Source organism: Pinus tabuliformis, chromosome 9, assembly GCF_031772625.1.
Source record: "Pinus tabuliformis cultivar Carrire ecotype Pingquan chromosome 9, CPIR1, whole genome shotgun sequence".
Lineage (NCBI taxonomy): Eukaryota > Viridiplantae > Streptophyta > Pinopsida > Pinales > Pinaceae > Pinus > Pinus tabuliformis.
In genome coordinates, this window is record NC_142307.1 from 1,249,927,307 (window position 1) to 1,249,948,931 (window position 21,625).

Sequence of the window (21,625 nt, forward strand, 5' to 3'; positions counted from 1 at the left end):
GCTGATGGGGGGACCATGAAATGTGAAGACCGTTGTGAAAATGTTAAGCTTCAGATGGGAGACTACCACCTAAAGATCCACATGTTTTCTATTGAAATGGGTGGTTGCAACATTGTCCTGGGTGTTGAATGGATTTGCACACTCGACCCTATCACAATGGATTTCCAGGAGTTATATATGATATTTAAGTAGAATGACCACATTGATACATTAAGGGGACTCCAGGAAGGTGTTCCTACTATCATCAGCTCACATCAAATGGAGAAGCTTTAAAAAAGTGGCAACGTTTGTCGTTGCAACAACAAAATAAATGACTTGCAAAAATGTTGGGATATGATTATGAGATACTTTACAAGAAGGGGTGTGACAATGTAATGGTTTATGCTTTATCATGCCAATTTAAGGATGAGAGCACCCTGTTATCAATCTCTCTGCCCACGCTAGAGTGGATTGAAGAGGTCTACACGGAATGGTTCTCCCACCCCTCTCTTTCCAAACTCACTAATAACTTAGAGAAGATCCTAATTCCTCATCAAACTACTCTTTGAAGGATGAGATTCTTCACTACAAGGATCGAGTAGTTATATCACCAGCCTCCACCCTCAAAACCTACACCTTGGATGAGCTGCACTCATCTCCAATTATAGGAAATTCAGGATTTCAGAAGAATTATGGTCGCGCACGTCGTTCTTTCTTTTGGACTGGCATGAAAAATGACATTCTTACTTTTGTAGCTGAATGTGATGTGTGCTAACGCAACAAAGGGGAGCTAATCAACTTACCATGATCCTTACAACCATTTCCACTCCCTACCTCTGTCTGGATGGATTTTTCCATGGATTTCATCACTGGTCTCCCAAATTCAGGTGACAAATTAGTCATAATGGTGGTTGTGGACAAACTTTCTAAATATGCTCATTTTTGTGCTCTACAACACCCCTTTACCCCCACTTTGGTGGCTCAAGTTTTCTTGGATCAGATCTTCAAACTGCATGGCATTCTGACTTCTATTGTGTTTGATCATGACCCCACTTTCACCAGAAAATTTTGGTAGGAACTTTTCAAGCTACAAGGCATGCAACTCCAACTAAGTACTGCCTATCATCCCCAAACCGACAGTCAAACATAAGCAATCAACAAATGTTTGGAGACACATTTGAGGTGCTTCACTTCAAAAAAGCAATATCAATGGGTATAATGGAAACCTTTAGTTGAATGGTGGTATAATACTAACTATCATGAAGCCACCAAGATGACTCCATATGATGTAGTGTATGGCCAACTCCCACCTTCACCTATTTCTTATATCCCTGGATGCTCTAAAGTATAGGAAGTTTATCAACTCCTATAGAACCGTTACGCCATAATAGCTCATCTCAAGGATAATCTACATCAAGCATAGAATCGAATGAAGCAATAGGCAAAACAATATCGTTCCAAGCGCACATTTCAAGAAGGGGATTAGGTATTCCTATGACTACAACCATATAAGAAAAAATATCTCAAATAAAAGGGCTACTAGAAATTAGCACCAAAATTCTATGGGCCTTATCAAATACTTCAGCGCATAGGAGAAATCGCTTACAAACTGGCCTTATCACCTACTTCAAAAATTCATCTGGTCTTCCATGTATCATGCCTCAAGAAAGTGGTGGGGAACAATTACAGAGTTCAAACAAGTCTACCTGAATTGAGGATCGTCAATTGAGGACCCCGACATCATCGCGCCACTAAAAACGAAACAAGTGAACATTGGTACGGATGAGAAGCCAAAGTACACAACCCTTGGGGACTATTGGGATGATGCCATGGTGGATAAGGTCATCGAGTTACTTTGCGAATATCAAGACTTATTCCCAACCAAAATAATAAAGTTAAAAGGAATCCTTGGCAACCTAGGGATGATGAAGATAACTCTAAAATTGGAAGCAAAGCTAGTTAAGCAATGTCCTTACTGTTTGAATCTAAAGTATAAGGAAAAATTCCATGAAGAATTGGACAAAATGCTTGCAGCAGGAATCATTGAACCTATGGAAGAGCTTGACTAGGTGAGTTCTATGATAGTGCAGGAGAAAAAACAGAAGGGCAAAATTTGAATCTGCATGGACCTCCGAAAACTGAATGATGCCTGCGTTCACGACCCGTTCCTGACCCCTTTTACAGATGAAGTCCTAGAGAATGTTGGTGGACAGGAAGTGTACTCATTCATGGATGGGTTCTCGGGGTACCATCAGATCAAGATCACACTGGAAGATAGGAGCAAGACCACCTTCGCAACCGAATGGGGATGTTTTCAGTACATTGTTATGCCCTTTGGGTTGAAGAATGCACCAGTGATATTTTTGCGCATAGTAGTGGCCGCATTCAAGGAATTCATTCATAAGTTTTTGGAGGTTTATTTTGATGATTGGACTGTATTTGGGCTAGTCAAGAAACATGTAGTGAGCTTACGGTTGATGCTGGATACATGTTGATGACACCAGATTGTGCTGAATCTTAAGAAGTGTACATTCCTCATCCCTTTTGGCAACTTGCTCGGCCATGTAGTCTGCAGACAAGGCCTGATGGTGGACCCTGCGAAGATTGTTGTCATACTCAATCTGCAAGTGCCGCACAGTGTCAAACAACTTTGTACCACATTGGGACACATTGGCTACTATCAAAAGTTTATTAAGGGCTATGCACAAATCATGGCACCAATGGAACAATTGTTGAAAAAGGATGCTACATATTGTTGGAATGATGACTGTAAGAAAAGTCTAGAGATTCTCAAGGAAAAGATGGCATCCGCCCCCATTTTTGTTTTCCCAAAATGGGACATTGAATTTCATGTACATGTTGATGCATCGTGTATTGTGCTGGGAACTATACGCATGAAGGAAGGAGCAGAAGGCATTGATAACCCGATCGCATTTTCAAGTCGATGATTGTCTAAAGCAGAGAATAACTACTCCATTACTGAGCGTGAGGGGTTGGCGATGGTATACGCGCTCTAGAAATACCGCCACTATCTACTCGATGGGCACTTTAAAATGTATATCGATCACTTCGCATTGAAATACCTGGTGAACAAGCCTGTGTTGGGGGGGCACATTTGTAGATGGTTGTTACTATTTCAAGAATATGATTTTGAGGTCATCGTAAAGCTGGGATGCCTAAACGCAGGCCTAGATCACCTGTCTCGAATTGAGAATGGTGAGGAGACAAAAAATTTAGAGGAAGGACTACCTGATGCACAACTCTATGCAGTGCGTGTCGTGGATGGCCACTTCGATGATATAATCCACTTCTTAACCACAAGTACCGCACCATAGGGATATTCAGTTCAGCAAAAGAAAGAATTGGTGGTACGTGCGGTGGATTTTACTGTTATCACGGGGCACCTCTACAAAATGGGAAATGATGAAATATTATGAAGATATGTACCTGAATTTGAATGAGGACAGATCCTTGCAGAAGAACATGGGGGGGGGGGGGGGTTGCAGGAGGAAATTATGCGGGACGGGTGACAACACAAAATATTCTTCGCGCCAGACTATGGTGGCCAACCCTACATCAAGACTCAAAAGCATACTGCCGGGCTTGTGACATATGTCAACGAACTAGGAAACCATCACGAAGGGATGAGATGCCACTCAATCCATAGATGATGCTGCAAACATTCAAAAAATGGGCCATAGACTTTATGGGGCCTATCACCCCTCAAGGGAAGACGAGTGTGAGCTATATCATCATTGTGACAGAATATTTAACTAGATAGGCGGAAGCACAGCTGGTTAAGGACTACACGACAGCTACAACTGTGAAATTTTTATTTGACAATGTCTTGACATGTGTTATAGGACAAATTGACCTCCTAATCAACTTAGAGGAGAAGGACAAGATGATTGAAAGATTGACCATAGTTGCAGGCCCAGAATCCACACTAACGCTCTCTGTACATTGATAACATGCTTTATAAAGCTTGTTTACAAGCATAAAGGAGCACTAGTCAAGTTGCTAACTCATGTTGTTAGACTAGAGGGAGCGTTAGTGAACTTTAGTGATGCTCAAGTGGTTATGCCAACGAATCTGCCATAAAATATCTAGATATCATTTCCCTAAATTTATGCAAGAAAAGTAGGGAAACTCCAAAAATCAAGATATTTGGAGAAATTCTATTCCGGAAACAGAGGCAAATGGGAAAAAGCTGGTAAAAGAGGCAGGTTCATGGTTTTTACCCAAATGAACTATAGGTGGAGTTGGGAAGCCCTAATTTGATTGCTATTTAAGCAACGAGAGGGCCATTGTAGAATGGTCAGAGCATTTAGAAGGATAGTACATGGTGTTGTTGTGATATTGTCATATTCTTGAAGGAGCTAGCTGAAAGAAGGAGAGAGAGAGAGAGGAAGAAGGGATAAGGAAGGTTGATGCAACAGGGTTGTTGTAATCACTCTTCTGTTCTGAATATAAGACTGCGGTTGTGTTCCACTACTCAAAGTGTCGGTGATATTGTGCATTTATTTGTCCATTCTGATGCTTGTTGTGTTGAGTAGATAAGTTACACATTTATACATGTTTGTTACAGATTCTTTCATTAATTGTCAGAAGTATATGCTGTGATTGGTTTGCTTCATTCTTTTGTGCAGGAATCGTCTTGAAGCCAGTCAGGAGGAGTTCTTCTTACCGCACGGAGATCCCCAAGTGAATCTAGAAAGAACGAAAGGTGATCCTTTCTCCATATCCTATCAATATATGTCAGATAGATGAACATGTGTGTAACAGTTACCTTTTGTAGATAACCTTACGGTCTGTCGGAAGTCCCTGGAAGAATTTCGAGGGTAGTTTTCATCCCATGCATTTTACCCCATAGCAGAATTGGTGACTCCACTAGGGACTATACATTAGTTCCCGGTTATCCGGACTCCTCTCAGATCTCTTCTCTCTTCTATGAGCTTCCCGCTTCTTCATATCCTTCTCTAATCCACCATCTAGTTTGTTGCATCCTACAAAGTTGCTTTCTCTTCAGAAAATGATCCCAAAAGCCCACGTTTTGAGCTCTTTCCCTCACTAACGCAGGTTGCTGGTCTACACAGAGCTTTATAAAGCTCTTTGACTGTGCACAGGGAGTGTTAGTGGCCAAACTAAAGCTCTATTTACACATAGACAGAGCGTTAGTGACCCATTTCCATGTTTTTCAAGAGATTTTGTGGACCAAAAAGGGGGGGGAACTTGTCCCAAGGGCTGAATCAAGATCTACAACAGTATCATGCTAACAAATTTGGTGTCTTAAAATTTATTTTTTAAGAAAATGCTTTAGTTTTTCTCTCATAAAAGAAATTTTTATTGAAAGAATCGCTAATAGAATGTACATCTCCTTTTGTCAAATTAGTTGTAGGCTGCTTTGTTTTGGTGTAATAGTTGTTAGGGAATATTGAGAAAAGGAACTTTTGGTTATGCAAAGTGTTGAATGATTTTTAGATGCACTGACGAATACATGAATATGTGAAATAATACATGTGTAGAATAAAACTTGCTTGCATAAGAAATTGAAAAAAAAAATTTCAAAGCATTGTTCTGCATGGTTTATCGAGTCGAGAGTCTCATAATATTCATACGTCAACACCCCCTCCGAAGACAAATAAAAAAGTACACTAAAATTTACACTAAAATCAATCAGATACTCTTTTTTAGAGCAAACCAACATTAGATAGATTAGAACCTTGGGATAAGAGAGTGAGTCAACTACCCAAGGTTGAAAATCAAACTAGTGTCGTTAAAGAGTGAAAAATCCTTCTGCACTTATATTACCAGGACCACTCCACTCACAACAGAGCTAAATACGAGACAACATCGGATTGTAATCAAAGGTAGCTCGCCTTCTTTTACAACTCCTTTGGGAATTCTGTGTAACCGGGGTCCCTTCGGGGATTTCGGAATTGAGTCGGGGACTCAGGTATCCTGCCCACACAGCGTGCTGTCTGCGACTATGTCCCCCCTTGTAATGTCTGTGATTTGAGGTATCTCTAGTGGCCAATACTTCTAGGTACTTACCTAAGGTGACTGGGACAGGATGTCTTGGTACCTCAAATGGACGGACCTACTTTGTCTTCATTTTTTGGGAGGGTGCTCATCTTCATGAGAGTACTTGGCCCCTTAATCTGAGGTTCGGGCGAAGCTCAAAAGTAACTATAATTGTACATTTGGCCATCCTTCTCTGTTACTCATTGAGAGACTGGGTTTCATCTTCAGTAATCGGTGTTTATCAGACATGGTAATTTCACTTTGTTTGTTGATTGTCATTTTTAGTGTATTTTTTCTTTTTAATTACCTGAGTGCTATTGTTTTTGAGAATTAAAGAATATCACCTTAAAAATTTATCTGATAAAATTTACTACTCATTGTGGCTACATCCAGCCCTCACCGTCAATCCAGACGGTTGTTAGAATTTCCTCCACTCACTGTGGAGGATCTACCGAGATCCACTAACTCGAATTCCTCATCTTTGAGGAATCAGTCTCTTAAATCACACACGGGATCATTCTAGATGACCGGCGATTCTGATTTGCCGGAGGATTTCTTCACAGAAGGATTTCTTCCTCATTTTAAGACTCCGCTTACAAATCTATCGGATCCTGTTATTGATCCCATCGTACTAGTACTTCAGTCTTCACTGGGAGGAACTCTCCCATCTATTCAGTTGGCACCTCAAGGGTTGTGGAATTATGGAGACACTGTGAGTCCTCTACCACTTCCCTAGTTGACAATCATCACAACACCGACAATGTGGAACCCCACAATCCCGTTTGTCCCAGGTACTGCAACTCACATCAGACCCTCTATCAGCGGAACCCAGCAGATGCTAGGTTCCACTCCTATCGTGCACCAAAGCATACCTTCGACTAGTGCCACATATAGTGCTCCATATAACACTCAATGTGGCACTATGGGCGTGGTTCCAGTTTACCAAAACCAAGGATGGCCACCAATGTTTGGTTATAACCCCCAGATTCAGATATCTAGGGCCCAATATGCACATGGCAGCAGGGAATGTCACAGTTCCCCCGCCATTCTCAGGCATGCATGGACAGTCGCTGATTGACATGAGTTTCCCTCTATCAATCAAAGCCATATGGTCAGTTCAGTGTCGGTTGGAACCCACAAGGGATCCCCACCCAATCCATGGGGGCATCCTACTCACAAGCTCAGATGAGTCAAGGGGGCACCGCTTATACTAGGGGTAACTTCATACCATAGTATCAAAATCCTCATGGTAATCCACTTTACAACACCGTATCGCAAAGTAACTGCTACACCTCGCAGCCCATGCACAACATAGGGAACCAAATGATGGGTGGAGCGCAGAGCTCCTCAGGTCATCCGTCATCATAATGGTCCGAGTCGGGGGCACCCAACAATTTTCCTTTTTTGACAACATTGGATATCCCTAACTTATACAAGTTGACTAATGACCCCATCTACCATAACCTACAGTGGTTGCCGATCCCGCATAAAATATCAACGGATATTCCTAAGTTCAACGGAAAACAAGGGGAGGATCTAGGCACTCACATCACCACCTACCATCTATGGTGTGTTTCTAATTCCATGGTGGATGACAGTGTCCGGTTGCGTCTATTTCCCCACACCCTCACTGGCAATGTTGCAAAGTGGTATATTGAGTTACCACGTGCGTAAGTGAATACCTTTGACGCTTTAGCGATGGAGTTCCTAAAGCACTTTCAATTACCTATCCATTATGAGACAGGGATGGAGCTCCTTACTTCATTTCATCAAGATACCACCACCCACATCTCCAATGATATCCATGAATGGAAACTTAGGCGGAGGTTAGTCAAAGCCCCCATCCATGACTTTCTCTTAACAGACTGGTTCTATAAGTCATTGCTCCCGCAAATCGCTAGAGATGTTGCTCTAGGTGGTGCGGTCACAGAGGACCAATCCATACGTCATGCCCAACACTTGGATTTAATTTATTCATAGTCTGGCACTCTCTACGACATTATCCCCTATGCTCCCGGTAACCCCAATCCCCCCACCACTCAGCGCCCTGGAGCGCATGTTGACGGGATCGTCGTCACAACCTCCATGGGCACTGTAAAACAACTCAATGGGTCCGTTGCCAAGTTGGCAGTGGACCCCTCTACCAAAACGACTGCTCTTCCTACCACTGTGATTAACTCTGTGCAGTCTACACAGAAATCTAGTAGTAAGAACAAGAAGAAACAGAACAATACCGCTCCTTCTGAGGAGCAGTCATCTAAGTAGCCCAACCTAAAACAAAAGGTTGCTGTACCTACTGATACAGAGAAGGATAAAGGCACCAACTATTCTTGCAAACTCTGTCTTGAAGATCACATAACCTGGCATTGTCTGCGTCTTTAAGAATGCATGGATTACCTTACCAAGAAAGACTCTGGTAAGGCACCTGCTGTCCTTTGAAATCCTTTTCCTAATCAACAACAGCAACATCTCACTGCCAACCCACTGCCACCCGTGTCAGGGGGTAGCGATAGTTCACAACAACCTTCAGCTGGTGAAGGAAGTTATACCATTTACACATTTGAAACGGTAGAACTAACAACCAGAGCCAAATCATATGAAGCTCTTATCGCTCCAGCAGCAGAATCATACGCAGGTCAAAACCCATCCCCACCTAAAGATTTGCGAATCGAAAGGCTGGTTGAGGACTTTGTAATTCGATCCCCCAAGGGGGCACTTCGACGAACAATGCACAACACATCTACACGTGCTGCTCAACACTACAACATCGTAGAGGATTTGGTGCAAGCACTGTAGGCTATGTCAGTGTTCAAAGTATTACAAACATGCCCCAGCCAAAGGAAAGCTTTTCTTTCAGCTATCGGAGGTATTGACCCTGTGGATTCCATGCTTGCCATTTTCGACATGGACAAAGGTAAACCTCCCCTTTCACACCAGCTTGCATTTCAGGTGCGTATGACTTTGAAAGGGAAAGGTATACATCGAACTGTCATCAACGAAGGTGCTTCAACCTGTGTCATGTTGGCTTCATGTTGCTCACCTTGGGTTCCCCAACCCTCTCACCGCCATCAAAGTCCCTTAAAGCTTTTGACGGCCACACCTTTGTCCCAAAAGGATACTTATCTAGTTTTCCCATCACTTTGGTTGGGAAAATAGTAACGGTGGATGTAGAAGTTGTAGACTGAAAACTCGACTATAATCTGTTGCTAGGTCACAGTTGGACATATGCCATGACTGCCGTCATATCCACTATCTTTTGTATCATCCTATTTCCATTGGATGGAAAGGTCATAACAGTGGATCAGTTGTCTTTCTACACCTCTGATTATTCACCATTACCACACGGCTCCGTACCCCTAGTAGGAGGTGTAACTGACAGCTTTGTCAGTATCGGTACCAGTTTGTTGAAGGCTTCCTCCCTGATGGGTTGTTTTCCTCTTCTGTTTCCATAGGTTCCACAATCAGTCAACATGCTTTCATCAATTCCTCATGAACTAACTGATCCCTGGATCCTAATGGTGCCTTCAGACCTTGACACATTCGGAGACCAGATGCCGTTGTCGTCAAACATTCAATCAGCACCAGGCATCTTCAATCAGCATTGGCTCTCCAACAAGTTGGCTATCACCAACCCCCCCCCCTTAACTACTCTTCTTTTAGATCCATGCGATCAACTCCCCTCAACGGACGAAGTCGTTAGAGAAATCATGAGTTTTGGAGAGAAACATTGGGAAGAATGGCATATTCGGGGTTCGACATTTGATTCGGACATGATGCCACTTCCAGTCCTCTCCTCTGACACAAATGAAATCATTTCCCCACCCTATACAAGCATTCAAACTTCTGGGGTGGAAGAAAATATGGACGACACTTCTAGGTCAATGCCCATAGATAGTTTAGTCACGACAGGCACCATGGAAGACACCCCAATAAGCGCAGATTGCAGTCCTGAGGAAATTGCAAACTCCACCTGCCTACATAAGGAATTCCATGAAGAATTTGTTTGGTCTCAAGAGGAAATGCCCGACTTTAACCCGTCGTTTGTTGCGCATGAGATCCAACTTTACGACGAAGCAAAACGGAATGGGTGGCCACTTCCTTCCCTCGATATAGCCGTTGAACCCATACCTGACCCTACGGCCAAAGAAGAATGCCTACTATACCTCAAACAACTAGATAAAACCTGTAGAGCTACTGATTTAGCACTCACAACTCACAAGGAATGGGTACAAGCCAGATTTGCACAAGCGGTTAGGTTTTCTTCTTTCTAAGAGGGTGACTTCATATCACTCTATCATCCAAAAGATAATCTCTTGGAGGCATGCACGCTTCGACTCATTTGGCTAGGTCCCTATGTCATAACTAAAGTCCTCCCCTCAAGGGCATATGAATTATAGGACTGGGAAGGAGTCCCGCTCAAGGACCCCAAGAATGGGCTCTATTCAAAGAAGTATTATGCCTAGTATGGCACTTGGCATATACTTCAGAAATAGAGCACTGTTAGGGATATTTTATTGCTCTTTAAAAAATATAAACATCCCCGAGCTTTTGTCCTTGCGCTCGTTAAATCTATGCAACGATAAATAGAGCACTTTTGGAGACATTTTATCGCTCTTTAAAAAATATAAACACCTCCGAGTTTTTGTGGTAGAACTCGTTAAACATATATACCACAACCCGTAAAGCACTTTTTTGGGATATTTTATCGCTCTTTAAACAATACAAACATCCCCGAGTTTTTCATCCTTTTCACTCATTAAACATATGCAAATGATGCTCTGAGCACCTCTTTTTTGATCTAGTTCCAACTCATAAACTGAAAAAGACCAAATGGAGCATCCTTTTTAGGCACTTTTTTCTCGCTCTTTAAACTGAAAAAATCCCGAGCTGTGTCTTGCTGCTCATTAAACATGCTAAATATGACCTGAGCATTCTTTCTGGTACTTTTTTCAAGCTCGTTAAAAAATGAAAAATCCCGAGTTTTTGTTACTAAGCTCGTTAAAGTGTCACGACAAAACACAAGTTTAATTTGCTGCCTCGTACTCATAGAAAAATGAGGTCGACATCTATTGGAAAAAGGTTTCTCTTTATCTGGGTCTAGTAGATTAAATACAGAAAAGTAACCGATACGGGTATACTATTAACCTTTTGTCGCACCCGTTTAACAACTATGACAAAGGGACCACCATGGAGTCTCTCTCTATGATCTTTTCAGACTCTCTAAAGATGAAAAGATCACCAAGTTGTCTAGTCTGGACTCTTTAAATACACAGACAAGTTATAGAGTCATTCTTTTTACAATAGTTTTCAGACTCTTAAAAGATGAAAAAATCGATGAGTTTTCCTGTTTGGACTCATTAAACTAATCAGACAGGGCAAAGAGTCGTTCTTTTTGCGATCCTTTTCAGACTCTCTAAACATGAAAAGATCAATGAGTTTACTCGTTGGACTCATTAAAAATCAGATGGGGAAAAGTGGAAATACAACCGTATTTTGAAGCATGGTTTGGCAGAAAAATTTCCCTTGAACATGGCACTCCCTCAGATAAACCGTCATTTTGATAGCCTCTCAATATGAACCCTACCAACCTATGAGTTTTTAGCCTATATACCCTGATGCCATTGCATCTTTGTATCTTAAACACTCTGTAGTGTTCATGAGTCTAGTGCTATCTGGTTAAAACCATTGTTGTGCCTTCTATTGTTCAAGGGTCCCTACTTGTTTCCTCGATCAACTGACCCTACATATCCTTTCATCATGCCCTCTGTCATTCAGACCTAAAAGCTCAAAAGTTTCTTCAGACAACAAATCATCCTTGTCCGGTTTCGTGTCGACTGATGTAAGAAATGTCATTGCCTACTTGTCGACAAGTTCCTTCCTATCGACTTCAACACTCTATCTAGGAAGATAACCCAGAAACACATTCAGTGCCTTGGTGCTTGTAGACATTAGTGGCAGGTTACCTTGTGCTTGATCATGGGTTTTCATCATTGGCTCCTGGTTAAGCAATTCTATGAGTGTTCGACGACAAAAAATCTTTCACACTCGCTAGTTTGCACTGTGCATCTTGGAGACCATCACCATTATCAGTGGCCTTCCTCGCATCTGTTAACAGTCTCCATTATTGGCTAGTAATCAGATGATTTCGTGCATGTTCGACGTCAACTCATTTTATCACATGTACCGATCTATGTTGTTCGGTGAAGCAGGAATCAAGACCTTGGGTAGAGGCTTACATCATTCAGCCTTGTTTCCTCTCCCAAGCTGCGATATTGTTCTTTGAAGACAACCATTTCAGGATAATCTATTATGACACTGGATCCACCCTGTGCCATATTGGTGGCCAGCATTGTTATATCTCTGAGGAGAAAGTTACTCTGACATAGCTACTGAGCATGGGAATGCCCGACTCAGGACATGATTTTAGCAGTTCATATATATGTACTTTTGTTGTATCAGGTTTTCCTTATCGCCCAAAACTTCTCTCTCTCTCTACAAAGATTTTGACAGGAAACTACAGTATTTTCATAAAGTATTTCGGCCATCGTCTCTACCTCTGATCTCATACTTTAGGGGGCATCTGTTATAGGACAAATTAACCTCCTAATCAACTCAGAGGAGAAGGACAAGATGACTGAAAGATTGACCATAGTTGCAGGCCCAGAATCCACACTAATGCTCTCTGTACATTGATAACCTGCTTTATAAAGCTTGTTTACAAGCATAAAGGAGCGTTAGTCAAGCTGCTAACTCATGTTGTTAGACCAGAGGGAGCATTAGTGAACTTTAGTGATGCTCAAGTGGTTATGCCAACGAATCTGCCATAAAATATCTAGATATCATTTCCCTAAACTTATGCAAGAAAAGTAGGGAAACTCCAAAAATCAAGATATTTGGAGAAATTCTATTTCGGAAACAGAGGCAAATGGGAAAAAGATCGTAAAAGAGGCAGGTTCATGGTTTTTACCCAAATGAACTACAGGTGGAGTTGGGAAGCCCTAATTTGATTGCTATTTAAGCAACGAGAGGTCCATTGCACAATGGTCAGAGCATTTAGAAGGATAGTACATGGTGCTGTTGTGATATTGTCATATTCTTGAAGGAGCTAGCTGAAAGAAGGAGAGAGAGAGAGAGAGAGAGGAAGAAGGGATAAGAAAGGCTGATATAGGGTTGTTGTAATCACTCTTCTATTCTGAATATAGGACTGTGGTTGTGTTCCACTATTCGAAGTGTCGGTGATATTGTGCATTTATTTGTCCATTCTGATGCTTGTTGTGTTGAGTAGATAAGTTACACATTCATACATGTTTGTTACGGATTCTTTCATTAATTGTTAGAAGTATATGCTGTGATTGGTTTGCTTTGTTCTTTTGTGCAGGAATCGTCTTGGAGCCGGTCAGGAGGAGTTCTTCTTACTGCACGGAGATCCCCAAGTGAATCTAGAAAGAACGAAAGGTGATCCTTTCTCCATATCCTATCAATATATGTTAGATAGATGAACATGTGTGTAATAGGTACCTTTTGCAGATAACCTTACGGTCTGTCAGAAGTCCCGGGAAGACTTTCGAGGGTAGTTTTCATCCCGTGCATTTTACCCCATAGCAACGTGGTTTGGATGCCCGAAAATTCTAATGAGTGATTGCGGAACACACTTCCTAAATGAAACTATCAGCACACTTACTGAAGAATTCCAGATGTATCATCAGCAAAGCACTATGTACCATCTACAAGCGAATGGGACCATAGAAGCATTCAACAAGATTCCAGAGACTGCGTTGACCAAAGTATGTAACACGCAATGAAATGATTGTGATTTACCCATACCTTTGTGTTATGTGCATACAGAACCACATTCCAAAAATTGATAGGGCAGACATCGTTCAGGTTAGTCTACGGCACGGAAGCCATCATGCCAATGGAATACATTGTACCCAGTTTGCGGATAGCAGCAATGATAGGCATGGATGATCGCGAAGCCTTGGAAGAGAGGCTTACGCAATTGGAAGAACTAGAGGAAGAATGATTTCTGGCAGGCTTCCATCAGCAGGTACAAAAACAGTGCGAGAAAGCTTGGCACGATCACCACATCAAGTTGCGCATGTTCAAAGTCAATGATTTGGTATTACTGTATGATAGCAAGTTCAAGAAATTCCCTGGAAAACTCTGAATGCATTGGTTGGGACCATATGTAGTCAAAGAGGTCATAGATGGTGGTGCGGTCCAGCTCGGCAAGCTTAATGGAGAGCCCTTCCCAGGAAAAGTAAATGGAAGTCGCCTGAAGCTCTACACGAGTGGGCCAGCTGCCTGACTAACCGACTGAAGTATAGTCTCAGCACTTCAAGCAGTTGAAAGAAGGTGCGGGACTATAAAAGAATCTGCAGAAAAGCCATGTGGAAAGAGGGTTTTGTGTAAGAAGCATTTATTACAGGAATCGTGGTCATGCATAAAGGGCTACGCTACTGCGTAGAAAGGAGGGGAAAAGACCGTTGAGGTCACTGTTCATGAAAAGATGGTCAATCTGAGGCACCAAGGAGTGGACGACGGGCATTTAAGACATGAAGTCAGTACTGGATTTGAAATGATCTCTAGTCTGTATCGCATTAATGAACCAGAACAGGAGGGAACGGTCGAATTTGAATATTGGCCAGCTTATAAATCACAGCTGGTCATCCACCGAAAAAACCATGGCACTATGAGACTTAAGTTATTGAGTTACCTGATAGATATGGACCCGTCCAACTTCAATGCTTTGTAGGACCTTTGGGACTGCGTAATGCTGACAGCCAAAGTCGTCGTGCTGAGCCCAACGCCAGTGGTAAGAGACATACCGCAAATTCCCAGATAGATAGCAGGACTGGTCCAGATATCGCCGCAAAACCTGTGGTCGGGTAAGTGATCTATGAAAGATAAGGGCGAGATGGTGAATCTTGGGATAAAAGACAGAAGGCCATGGACAAGTGCAACCCTGGGCTACGTGCCTACGATGAAACTTGAAGATTGGGACCTCGCAGACAACAACATCTCTCTTGCAAAAATGCAACACAAGCTTTAGCAAATATTGAGTATACAGGACCAGAGATTGCAAACTTGTTGTACTTGCACAAAGAGTTCATGGCTTTGGCATCTCAGCTAGAGCTAAAATCCTATGAGGAGCCACTTTGTGTTAACCGAGCAGAGCAGAATGAGCATCATCGGTTATGCGAATTAGTAGGGGCAATGGAGCAGGAGCTTGAAGAAGTGTTGCAAGAAGCAAGGATGGAACAACGAAGCGTAGTGCGTCACTCACAGGGATGGTGAACCGCAAAGCCTTGGCAGCGTGTCTTGCCACACCGACGAGTGACTTGGGACAAGTCACGATGATTGTGTTGGGGGAATGTTGGGTAGCGGATCCCTACATAACGGTTTTGGGGCTTAAAGCCCACATTTTTGGGTATTGTATTGTAAAAGCTTCGTGAAGTGCGTAGATCACGAATTGTAATGGGTTAAGTCTAAGGGTAGTTTTCCCTAAAATATTATAAATTAATCTAGAATGTGTCGGCCTACCCATGGTTCACGGACCATATGAATGTACAAATAAGAGCAAGGCTCTAAGTGTAAAAGGTAGTTTTTTTGGTAGGAAAAGAAGTAATATGGGCGTCTGAAGGTGATAATAGATCTGAGTCTCTAAGTACAATTTAGGGTTGTAATAGGAGATAGAGGCTCCATCGGTATGTGCGCGGAGGCCTGGTAGAGTCCGTAACTGTGTGCGCGGACCCCTGCAGCTGTGTGCACAGGGAAGGAAGTGGATTGTAACTGGATAAAGGCATTAATAAAGATAAGTTGATTTCGAAATATATTATATCGTGTATCTGTTCTAGATTCTGGTTTATGCATCTGTTCATGATTTATGCTTACGCGCAAGTCTGTTTATGTTAAATAATAACTGAAAGAACTATGACTTCATAAGTGACAAAATATCTATAATAATATTAAGCACAAAAAAGCATAAATTGCATTCGCGCTTAACTAAGGTAGTTACTTTGAGAAGACAATTGTGCGGAACAAACGCAGTGCATAGGATTGATCTGCGCAAACCCAGACCACCTCAAGACATCCCCAGGGTGCGGAAACCTGGTTCCAGCACCCTCTCGTACTACCTTGGGTGAGACTTCAGTCTGCACTCCACGGACTATTGCCAAAAGCATTGGTAGTGTTGGGATTTGTTTGGCTAAACATTTCTGAACCTGGGTTAGGCCCCATTAAGCCAACAAGTGGCCCAGTCTATTCCCAGTAGTGTGGGATAGGGATTGTTGTCATCGAAAATCTCTATCACCTCGAAATCTACAAGCACGATCGCACCTTTGATGTCTATTGTTATCCCCTGCAATCTTCCCATTGATAGGATCTTCTGCTGGTTCACCATCCGTAATTGAATAGGGGACCATTGCAATGCGGGTCTGCCCATCCATTCCCATGTTTGTTTTGGTAGTACATTCGCATCCGATCTGAGATCCAGAATTACTTGATCCATTTTGTACTCTCTGATTTGCGTAGTCAACCTCATTTCCCTTCCTATTTGCAATGCATGCTTTCCAAGTTTCTGAACTACGCACAGTTCTCCTGACCCCGCGCACCTAGTGATAAGTTCCTGTAGTTCTTTTACAGCCTTGCTATTGTGCAATAGTTTCATGCATGTCTCTTGAAATGTAGTGAGAATTGAAGGATCCATCCCTGGTTCTAGTTGATCCTTACTACCTGAAGTGGAGGCCTCCATGAAGCTCACCTTAGCTTCCATGAATGTCTCCTTCGCGTGCTCCAAATCAAATTCAGGTTCCTTTGTAGGAGCCTTGTGAACCCACACACTTTCTTCTGGCTACTTACCTTTGTCATCTCCAGTTGTGATACCACTTCGAAGCACTATGTTTACATTTGGGTCCTCTTCACGCAGCTCAAACCTCATCATTTGTAGGTTCTGAGTCGGCGGAGGCTGGAGTACTCCTTTATTGTGCAACCTTGCTATTAGTGTAGGGTAGTCCTCTGTCTCATGATCAAACTGAGTACATTATAAACATGATTCTCTTGTCGGATTCGTAAAATCATGGGCATAGTGCCCTGGCCCTCCACAATTGTAACAAATTAGTTGTCTGCGACCCCTTCCTGTTCCCTTTCCACCTCGACCTCATCCACGCCCCTAGAATCCGGCACGCACCATTCCTACGTTTGGGTCAAGGGCTCGCATTTTGGTTTGCACTCTATAGGCAGGAGGTTGATCCATCATTAGTTCATAACTTCTGCAGGTGCACTCATCATGGCCTACCGACCTGCAGAAATTATAGCTGGGACGTCTGTGTATACTTCTATAATATATGACAATTATCTGTAGCGTGCTTTCCTCCTATATGATAGATCACGCACCATAACGTAGGCACCACGTTCGGTCCTTCTTGTGCCTCTGGTATTAATGGCATCGGCCCTCCTCCCGCCAAGTAATTCATGAAGACTAGACAATGGTCCTTGTCATGCCCCTAACCTTTGCATTTTATGCACCATTCCTCCTCGCTCACTTATGGGCGAGTTGTCCTACCTTGTTTCAAACTCTACATTTCCAAACACAAATTTTGCAGTTGTGCATGGATTTTTTGGACTCCCAAGCCAGGATCTTGCATTGGGGTCTCGTTTAGTCTCATTGCAATCTCCAAAGCTTAAGCATAGGTGGATAACTTCTGCTGTGACAGCGCTGTCCTTAGATGCGGTGTTAGTGATGCTACAAACCATGCGTGGTGTTGTCCATCTATTAAGGTCATGTTGGCTTCACAAATCATACTCTTCAGTATTTGATACAGATCCCATGGGGTCTCACCTGGAAGCATCGCAATCTCCTTAAACCCAATAATCGATTGTGTCTCCAACTTTGGCCTGCTAAATTCCCTATTCAGCACGGTCTAGATATCTGTGATCCCTGTGTTTAGATGGTCATTAGAACGCTTGATGTACCATGTCAGTGAATGATCATGCAACATGCTCACCAACGTTGCCTTCTTTATATTATCATCCACGATTCGTTGTGCTTCCCATATGGCCCTGACCATGAACCAAAATTGGTCTGGATCTTCATTCCCTACTCCTCTCAATATCGGCAATTTTATCATGCTCGCCATATTGAACTGTGGTGGTGGCGGAGGTGGTGTGGGTGGAGATGGAGGTGAAGAAGGTGAGATTGGTGGTGGCATTGGTGGGGGTGGTAGGTGTGGAATTCGTTGTCTTATCAGACTGACCGCGTTCCTCGGAGAAACTTTCGTGAGTTCTTCCTCACTTTCCCACTGAGGTGAAATCAAGGGGCTATTTTCTATCTTTGTGCCACCTTCGTTTCTATAGATCCTCCCACTTCGTGTAGTCCCAAACATAAATTTATTCACATAACCTGCTTTTCACACAATAACATCTTAATCCAAGTGTTTAAAGATTTAATGTACTTACCTCACGGTCCTTTGAGGAAGCATCATTCCGCCTTGCTGTAGCTGACTGTTGTGTCTACCATGAACTTGGCGATAAACCCCCCTATAATTCGATTGAGCCAATGGTCCACAGCATGCACGATCTTATCTTCCAATGCTTCTAGTTTGCGCACTAATTCTAGAGTCCACACAATTGGTTTGTCTAGCATACACCTTCCCTGGCTATCTGCTAGCTTCGCGATCTACTCATACAACTCAGAGGGAAAGGATGCAAAGAAAATTTCATGGATTTCTATATATAAGTAGCACTCCAACCACTCTTCCTTTGATAATCGCAGATTCCTGTTTTCCTCCTCTGCGAACTCGTGATTCTTTCCATCTAACCACCCTTTAATTTCTTTCTTCATTGGATTTCAGTGACATGACATTTGACATCCCTTATGCAGATCCCAGTCCTAGCAATGGAACCATTTGTTGGCTTGTTGGGGCCTGACCCAGGTTCGGAGATGATTTAGCCAAACAAATTCTGGTACTACTGGCCCATTCGGCAACAGTTCGCGGAGCGCAGACTAAGGTCTCACCCGACGTAGTATGGGAGGGTGCTAGAACTAGGTTTCCGCACCCTGGGGATGTCTGATGGGTTCCAAGTGGTCCGCGGTTCGACCTTGTGCACACATTGCTACGCGCTCTTACCCGTAACTCGCAGCCTAGGATGTTGCCTTTGCGCAGCCCTACTCTGGGGCCAAACAATGTTATTACCCAATTCCTTACTAGTAACCTGATATTAGTTGATTATTTTATCTTATCTGTATGCTTTTAGTTATACTTAACAATATTCACCATTCATACAAATGCGCGCAGTAAATAAATAATATAATTGCAATTTATATCAAACATGTAATAACATAAGAACAGATACATGAAATTCAGATAAAACTTCTCTTTATTATTCTTGCTCTTTGGTTACAAACTCGTCTCTGCCCTACACACTCAGCTGCAGGGGTCTACGCACTCAACTGCGGACTCTACTAGGCCTCTGCACATTTAGCTATAGAGCCTCTTCCTACTACTACAACCCAAGATACTTAGACTCTTGCTCTATGCTCGCTATCTTATTCTATTCATCAAATTCCATTGATTCATTCCTTTGTTTACAACTTAGAGCCTTGCTCTATTTATACAATCCCATGGTCTGCGGACCATGGGTAGGCTGACACTACATTCAAAACTTAGGGCAGACAACCCTATGACTCTAACATACAATTCACGCTCCACACCCACAATTCGCAGAGTCTTTACAACAATATTACTCAAAACTTGGGCTTTGAGCCCCAAACTGTGTTGTGGGGGGATTCCATGACCAACAATGATGGAGGACAGGATGGAACTTTACATGGGTGGTGTGGCCACCTGACTAGCCGAAGGAAATATACTCTTAGTGCTCCAAATAGTTGAAACGAAGCATGGGACTATAAACTACTCTACCAGGAAGCTACGTGAGGTTGGAGCTATGCGCAGAAATAAAAAGTCACAAGGTCCGCGACCGCGCACAAGGGGCTACAATACCATGTGGGTTGGTCAGAAAGTGACTGTTGAAGTCACTATTCATGATGGGATGCTAGACTTGAGGCCAAATGGAGCGGGAGGCAAGCATTTAATACGTGATTTATGGGCAAGATTTGGGAAAATCTGCTGCTACAAAAGCATTAATGAATTGGAATTGGGGGGAATGGTTGAATTCGAATTGAAAAAGTGCTATGAAATACAAAGGGCTGCCCAGCAAACAACACTTGGTCATTTGCGAGTTGAGCGATTGAGCAGAGCCTTGAGTGTTGTGAGCTGAGCATTGATTGAGCCCCTGAGTTCGTGAGTGCTAGATTTCAAGACGAGTACGATGGCAATTGCTCAGGATGTTATGGACATAACAAAAATGACTACCAAGGAGGCCGCATAGGCCCTAACTATGTGGGATGTTCCAGAAGGCATCAGGATTGCGGTAGAAATCTCGAAATCACCGTCCATGCCAAGACCTAAGAAGGACAAAAAAGCGATGGTCCTCGTACGTGTGTCCCTGTGGAACCCAATGCACACCAAACTATCAATGGAGGAGAAGGGAAAAGTCATGACCATAGAGACGGATGAAGAAGAAGAAGATATGGAGGATCTTATCATCACGGTGGAAGAGGATGAAGGCATGGAGGAGGACACTCAACCTACGCACCACACGACAAAATTTCTCGCTTATGTCCCCCTGTGAAAAGGGAAGGCGAAAGTGCCCAAGGACCTGGATGAGACCAAGAGCTCGCTCCAGACCCTACTCCTCCCAGATAATATTATGTTTGAAGGCACGCACTTGGGACGTGTGCCGAGCCTAAAATTTGAAGATTGGGACCTCACTGACCATGAGAAGTTCCCTCACCTGGAGACAAGGAACCTCATGAAGCCCAAGCAGAACACCGCAGCGGGGGTTAAAGAGCTAGAGCTACGAAAGTGGTTGTGTGGTGTGGAGAAGGCTAGACTACTGAATTTTCTTTGGGTGTCGCACTTCCACTACACACCAATAACCATTTTTTTCATTAGGCAGCTGCTTTTCCTGGTGCATGATGGGTGGTTGTGGCTAGAGGATCCCATCCCCATCACGACAGAATTGATTCACTGCGTCTCCCAACTTCCATGCAAAGGAGAGTACCCCGTGGACCTATCAGAAGGGAAGGGTAGTGACTTGGCCATCGCGGAGGCCATGAAGAAAAAGTACAAGTTGGAAAAGAATGAAAGGGGCTACGCCATCTCCAGCATCAAGGAGAAAGCAGTGCGTGTGGTGACCCAAATCTTGGCAAGAAAGGTCATGCACAAGTGCCACGCAAATGAAGTACCTCCACTAGTGGTAGCACTGGCTGAGTAGTGCACAGAGGGGGTCCAGTTTAACTAGTCTGAATTCCTCTGCAAGGAGTTTTTAGAAAATTGTTGCAAAGCCCAGGAATAATGCAAAACATTCCACTATGCATGGCTATTGTTTTCCATAGTACTCGTGGCTGGGGAATTGCCAAAGGACAGTCAGTTCCCCATAATTGACAGGGATTTACCAGAGGCTGCGAAGTATGCTTCATTCTGGGCCATAAAAGATGCTAAAAGGATACGTGACAACAAAATATTCTAGGTGTTCATGGAGATGAACCTCCGAATGGGGA